Genomic DNA, 7,882 nt, shown 5'->3' with positions numbered 1-7,882 from the left:
CTATGTATTTAACTAGATTTAGAAAATATATTTTCTCACAGAAAATATTCAATTTTTTTATGAGTATAAATAATTTTATCATGTAGATCATGTGACAAGGAAACCAAGAAAATTTGTTCACTTGATTTGAAGCTCAGATGAATTAGTTTTTGATTTTACAAGGTTGAGCCATTTTTTTTGGTTGAACTTCACTTCAATTCGGGAAATGCGCTCAGTAAATCAGGAAGTTTTTGAAGAATCCGTTCAAAATGTGTTCAATGCAAAAAAATTGGAAAAACGCGATCGGTTTTCGATTGAATTCGAGCGGTTACCAAATGGTCAATTCAGTCGAATTCTTACCAAATTTTACAAACTTGATCGAGTGAATTTGGCTAATTTCTCACCGAATTTTGAGCAGTTTTTCCGATATTCCAAATGGTCAATTCAGTCGAATTCTTATCAAATTTTACAAATTTGACAGCAATCTACTCAAACATCGGACCTTCCGGTGAGGTCTTCAGGCATTTCTCCCATTTAACAAATATACTCCAGTGAGTTCAAACACCCGGAGCACCGGACCATCCGGTGAGTTCTCTAATTCAATGTCCCAGCAACGGTGACTTCTTCATGTATTGCATCCATAAGACCTACTAACATATATTCCAAACAAACATGTTAGTCTTATTGACTATGTTGTCATTAATCACTAAAATTATAATTATAATTTAATGAAGTCATTTTCGATACATAAACTGTCTGTGTACCTTACGTCGTTGTCATTTACACAAATAGTTCCTTACGTGAACCTTCTGTGGTAATCGTACTATTACCATAGACGGTTCCAAAGTTTTTTTTAACATATGTCAATATAATTATAGGTTTTTAAAATGAGCACCAGAGTTTAAGTTTTTTACAACATGTGTTAAAATAATTATAGATTTTTAAAATTTACTCAACAAAAAATTACAGCCGATTTTTATTTTCACGTATGAGGGCTGGAAAGCCTCCATCTGAGTAAATAGCTTAGAACCTGCTGATCCTAGGCTACCCATTGCGTAGGTTGGGTGGGTTTCTCTGTGACCGGGTGACCAAGAGGAGAGAAGAGGTCAAAACCAATCCAGATGAAGAGGAAGACGAGTTCGCTATAGATGTGTTTCGGTGGAGGTATATACTCTGATTACCATGTAGAGATTGTAGAAGCGTACTCCTGGGAGGCCGCGTGGTGTGTATTAATAGGAGCCGGTAACAACCATCGGCGTGGTTTACAAATAGATTCGATTACAGATAGATTACAACTTAAAGCCTAAGCTATATCTCTACAAGAATACATATTCAAAGCTAACTACAAGATCTTATCTATACATATTGAAAACAGCTTAAACTCTAACACGGCCTTTAGCCCAGTGAAGTGGATCACAACCGGCATCGTACCTGGACATGGAGGATCGCAATGGGCACGTTGACAGAATGACAGGTAGAAACCAAGTGCTGATTAGTTTGTAGAAGGGCACTTTGATGGATCAACACCTCTTGGCTGCAAAAATATAGGGTACGTGATGGGGTCGATCGATCTAAGATTGTGTGGCCGTGTGGAGAGACATACATAACTTGGTCTCTGACCTCGATATGCTTATAAGACCCACAACGGTAACTCATCACATTATTTCATTGACTCTAATTAATCTATAAGGAATATAAGGGTGAGATCATCCATTGAAAATGGCTCGTCTTAAGCTTTTCAGCAAATCAAAGAACGTCTCAATTGGACTCCGTATGTAAAATTTATGAACGTTTTATTGATGTGCTGTTATGAAACTTTGAACTGAGTTTGGAGTCTGACTATAGCTCGACTTTGAGTCCGAGTAGACTTAGCTTTCGAGAGATGACGTCCAAGTGAGCCTGTGATACTTTTCTACCATATTCATAAGCAACAAAACATCATAAAAATTTAGTAGCAACCTATCAAAAAAATATGAACAGCGAGGAACGAGTTCACTTGATGGTTTAATTGTCACACATGTACTCTTTAATTGGTCATTATATATTTTGACAAGTAGTGTTGTACGTATCTAAATAAGTGATATTCTCGTCATGATCGGTGAGTAATTCACTGTTACGTTCGAACTCAAAGTGTTATTTGTTGGCATGTATTTAAATTTTTATCGTCACTCAAAGTGTTTTTAGTAGTAAAAGGTAAAATGGTACTCCCTTCATCCTATGTTTTATCCTTTTAGTAGCTTTGTGCACATATATTAAAGCAAGCTACTACTAGTATGTATTCCTATATCTCTTAATAAATGTGTACTTATTTAGTTAGTTTGTCTCCATAACTACTATGAGTCAAAGTCTTGGAAAATGTAGTAACACTAAATGAGATAGGAACTATCGGAATATTCCTTCTGGTTTCATATTTGTTGTTGCTAGAGCGTTCTATATGATGGTTGAAAACTTTTGTCGTTGGGGAGTTTGGTAGCCAGTTTTGGACGAGTTTACCCATGTTGTAGTTAATGGTGCCATATTTCCAAAGTCGTCGCTGCATGCGTATCGATTGCTGGACAGCGAAACACTTCAGAGAGCTTGAGCTCTGCATGCACATGTGAGTAGCTGCATGCACCCTGGCATGCTTCATACTACGATGAACGGGCGGCAATAAGCATCTGCGCTGTCTGGAGAGCGGAACGAGCAGAGTATTGGACGAGGGCAACAGAGAGCATGGAGAAATTGGACGAGCGAAGACAGTGTCTACTTGTGTACATATAGCGCAGTAGCAATGAATTGTTTAGCGGCAAAACTAGTGGGAACACGATTTATGTCACTCGGACTAAAAAATCTTCCGTTATATTAGTTCTTGAATTTAGGACTATATTTGTTCAAGTTGTTTCATGCATGCCTACTGAACACGGTGTTTGAATTCTATTGGACTTGTTTGTTGAGTACTCTTGGACGGCCTATAGCATGTGAACAAGGTTAGCTCCATGCATTACATTGTGGGTATAAATAAACAAAAGGAAAAAAGATCACACCTCATGAACAATTGGAACAAGATTTGCTATTGTTTTTGTGGCCTTTTATACTAAATAGATTGGACAGCACGAAAAAAACCCCAAATCTAAGATATTAAAATCTGGTAAATTTGTCGATTGGTAGATGAGGCGAATATCAAATCCATCTAGTTTAGCAGATTCACAAAATAATGGATCATCAGGTTGAAGATGAGGCCGAGCATTGTCATGCTGAATATATATGGGCTTGTTGACATCTTCACATGGCCACTTTGCTCGAATAGCAGGCAAAACCTTATCCATCATGAAAGTTCTAATGACTTCCTTCTTAATAGATATGATAGGCTTCATTTCTATTGTCCCAACCGGCCGGTTAGCTCTGCTTCTTTTGGCAGGTTCATAAGTAACTAGAGGAAAGCACCCAATCTTTCCATCAAAAGTGCAATTTTCTATTGGCATCAAACCTTGGACGAGCAACATCACATAGCAGTTCTAGGAGGACCACCTAACGCTGGAGTCAGAGGACTGGAGAGTGCGATGGCATCTGGAGGCGTACCTGCTGTGGTTGTTCGGTTGGGTCCTCTTCACCGGCACACACATGGACACCGTCGATAAGAGTTTCCTCTTTTTCGCGCAGTAGATTGCGGATGACCCCTTGGAGCAGATCCCTCAGTTTAGTTGGGGCTCCGCAGTCTTAGCGCAGACGTATTGGGTGTTGTGCGAGGCCTGCTGCAGGAGGAGTGAGTCCGAGTCAATCATAGGTTGTCCTTTGCTCCTGACCCTGTGGTCGTACAAGCGCTTCGGCATAGAGTGCCCGCACCTGAGCTCGTACGACACTTATGATCAGTCTTTCTACTTCCCTGACGATTTTGATCTGCACGATGCAGTGGACGGCCCTATGATGGGTTCGCTCTGGTGCAAGCGCGATGTAAGTATTAGAAGTTAACACATTTTTTTCAATATTGTTCTTTCATGACGCATATATGCCTGACATTTTTCTTTTTCATGCAGTCGAGTTGGGTGACGGAGACGACACGCTCTTCGTATCCTCAGTTCGTTGCCGCATTCAACCAGCTGCAGACGGACAGGGTGCGCTGGACACTGTATGACCATGAGGCGGTCATGACGCACGCGCCTATTGGCCTCTCCAACTTGTGCCACAGGGACCAGGTTCTCTGGCTTACGCGAAGATGGCTGATGTTCGACATCACGGTCGAGCCCCACTACCTAGACAAAGTGTTCAGGCAGTTCGGGTATCACCAGTACTTCCCCTTGCCGCAACTACCGACAGACAGCACTCACTTGTAAGTATTTGTTGGTACAGGTTCTTTACTATCCATGTTATCTGTTTCGTAATCGTAACTTCGTCTTACAGGATAACGAGTAAGGATCAGGGCATCGCGTACAATGCAACTTGGAGGGGTAAGTTGCAGGCGTGGGTGGACAAGTGGGTGGGCACGGCTACACATGTCCACGTCCCCAGCGGGCCTTATTACCCTAGGATGGAGGACGCATACTTGCTCTGGTTCCATGAGGTGACACGGGTTAGGTGCTTCCATGTGCCTCCGGAGCCACCGCAGCACGAGCCGGAGGCCACCGAAACGTTCGCTATGGAGCCGGTGGTAGTGTACCGCATAATGGTACGTGAGGTTGTTTCATTGTACTGACTTTCATTCTCATTATTAAATGTGGTCGCTCGGGCATAGTAGGCGGACACATGTAGGGACGTCGGCACGGAGTTACTAGACTTCGTGGACCGCTGGGAGTCGATCCCACTGTGGGTTGACTCGGGTGAGCTGATGGCCGGTTTGCATCGGCTGGCACGGTGTTGTCTCGATGGGTTTCGACGTGCTTTGCGCCAGAGGGTACCAGACATCGTCGGGCCTACCACACAGACGACGTCACCGTCACGCGCTCGGGCTACGCCGAAAGGCTTCCACACGGAACCCGCCTCATCGTCTCGGCCACCACTGCTGCATTACATGCCGACTCCGGGTTTCCACTCGGGTACTTCAGTTCTAGATTTGTCACTAGCAATGGTATCACTCGAGATTTTATCTTTCAATTCAACTATATTGTGATGCATAGCATTTGACAGACTTGTACCATGCACCAGTTCCACCATCCTTCGACGTAGTGTTCGGCTCGTCACTCTCGTTGACAGATGACTGGTTGATGGAGCCGGTCGACGAGGAGGGCCTGTCGTAGACAGAGGGGGCACCTCCACCGACGTAGCCATCATAGGCCGACCCTGCCACCCATGTAGATGCTGCACGGCCTCGCCACCCTCCCCGCGACCCCTTTATGTTCTCCACCAACCAAGTGTCTCACAGAGCAGCTGCCAGACGGAGGCCAGCGGGCGTGTGCATCAAGCGCGCCCGTAGTCATGGAGACGCCCCTTGACTATGTAATTAGACAATACTTGTACATGTTTATGTTTATGTTATTTCTATTATGTGATTGACATGTCATGTAGGATATTTATGTCGATACTATGTTATCAGCCTTGGTTTTATTACCCGTGTTCTCCTACCTTCCAAAAGCTTAGCATCGTGCAATCTTAACAACTTTTGAACGTATCTGTGTGCCGTCCTAACTGCAACGACACAATAGGGGTACCACTAATAACTGGTACATGGTAGGGTACAATTTATTCAATTACAAACAACACGTGCAATGAAAATTACATAAGTGTAATGCAATACCTCAGGATACATTGATACTACTCATACCGACCACTACGATAGTACGATACATGTAGCATAACATGAATTGACAATACCGTCATATACTACAATTACGATAGTACGATACATGTAGCATACTGCACATGAATGCCCTACGTGAAATACATTGGCGGAAACAGTAAATGTTAAATATGAAATCAACACCTGGGTCATCCGCTAGAACACATCCATATTACTCCCAGTTGTTTCTCTGGCCTACCATGCGAGGTGGGATATAGCAGCTTCTTATGTTGCTGGCTCTCTCTTGGTGCAATTGTTCCTGTAGTTCTTGAATGTGCGGTTCCAACCATGGGTCAATCTAGTATTGGAAACCACAATCATCCATCTAAAAAGTGGTATATGAGATAAGTAAATGGTATGGTGAAAATTGCAAAGAATATGCATTTTATTTGGTCTTACTCTAAAATGTGGACAAAGGAAGAATCGATGGTCTGCATCACCAAAATGCTCATAAACTTGGACTACAACGTCATCTCCATGTCGACATGGCGGTCAAAACGCGCAAGGAATAGCATTGTGGTTTTCGTAGTAATCTCTACCATAGACGTCTAAATGGGGGTGTGGAGACGGTGGATCGATGGGGCCATCGAGAGGATGAGGATGCACCATTATCTCGATTAAATATGAGGTCAACAGATGTGTGCATAGAGAATAGAGTGGGTTTTGTTTATATACAAGAAGTCCTGGAGGCAGTGCAAATATGTTGCAGCATTTGAGAGCCTATGGCCGAGACTGCACTGGCCTATTTGGGGTATCATTGAAAAGTCTATTCGTTAGACTACACTGGCCTATTAGGGGTACCACTGAAAAGACGTTGCAGCATTTGAGAGCCTATGTCCTGGACTGTACCGCCCTATTTTCTTACACCCGCCAATCTATCTTTCCATAAGACATGCTTCATTTAGCGATAGAGTACTACATACCATTGTAACTTGTCGTAGAATGTGTACGAGCAAGGTACGAGTCGACGCATATTGCCTCACGTACTGTACCCATAGTCAGTCAATGAATTCTTAAGCTGATCCTTATTTCTGATGTATTTTACTTTCTTCAATGAAATGACCGAGTTTTATCATTCTACCAATATGTTTGTAAGCCTAATACTTTCATAGGATTCTCTGCCTTCCATGCAGAGAGAATAATAACTCCTTGCTGAACTTTTGGAGAATGATATGACCCCACCAAGCAACAGCTTTCACAGAAAATCTCTGCCAAGCATCAATGCCACAACTTTTCCAGCTTTCATAGGGAATCCTATGCTCTAGCCCCCAGCCAAGCCTATATACTCAGTCCACGCACTAGCCTCCAACCACTATAAATAACTCCACCCTCATCCATGGATAGATCACTCCTTCCTCAACTATCTCAATTGCAATGTCTTCATCAACTCCACCAAACCCACCTAAGAAACATTGGGGGATTTTCATCCCACATGAGGTCGAACTCCTAATGTGCTTCTGTGACGACTCTTGTAGGCTTTGCGAGTCCTAGGACATCTCCTATATCTATGGCCTACACTTCTTCATGTGTGCTAACTACCAATACGATAAGCCTCAACATGGACCATATGAGTACCCACCGGTATAGCGACATAAATCACTCATGTGACACTTTCCATATGATTTCAGGCACTGTCTTACTAATCTCCCCTCTTATTTCATTTGTCTAATCTCCTCCACCTTTTGGTTCATTCAGTTAATTTCCTCATGGTTCAACAGAACAATCATTCTTAAGATGAGGCAACGTGGGAACATGAAGATCAGCTTAGCACTGATTTTCTTGAGCTTTTCTCCAATATGTAAATGATGCTATAGGAATATAGCTGTCATATCTTTGCCTATTGTTGAGACAAGTTTGTTGTAAGCAATGGAACTCCTATCGTCCCACCCACACCACCTTTGTTTTGGTAGGAATATGTATTCCTAAATTTCTTAGATATGCACACAACCACCATCAAGTAACCGAGGAGATCACCTCACCTTTGTTCTCTCATGAATATAAGTAGAAGTTGTTACTTTTTCATGTCAGTGAACTGAGATGAGAAAGGATGATGACACCACCATCACTCACACCATACCCACTTGTTGTCTTGTATAATTCTTGCTAAAGGATTAACTTATCTAGGTGAATATGACACTAAGAAACCTAGGAGTC

This window comes from Phragmites australis, chromosome 24 (genome assembly GCF_958298935.1).
Source record: "Phragmites australis chromosome 24, lpPhrAust1.1, whole genome shotgun sequence".
Taxonomy (NCBI): domain Eukaryota; kingdom Viridiplantae; phylum Streptophyta; class Magnoliopsida; order Poales; family Poaceae; genus Phragmites; species Phragmites australis.
This window is presented reverse-complemented; position numbering follows the sequence as displayed.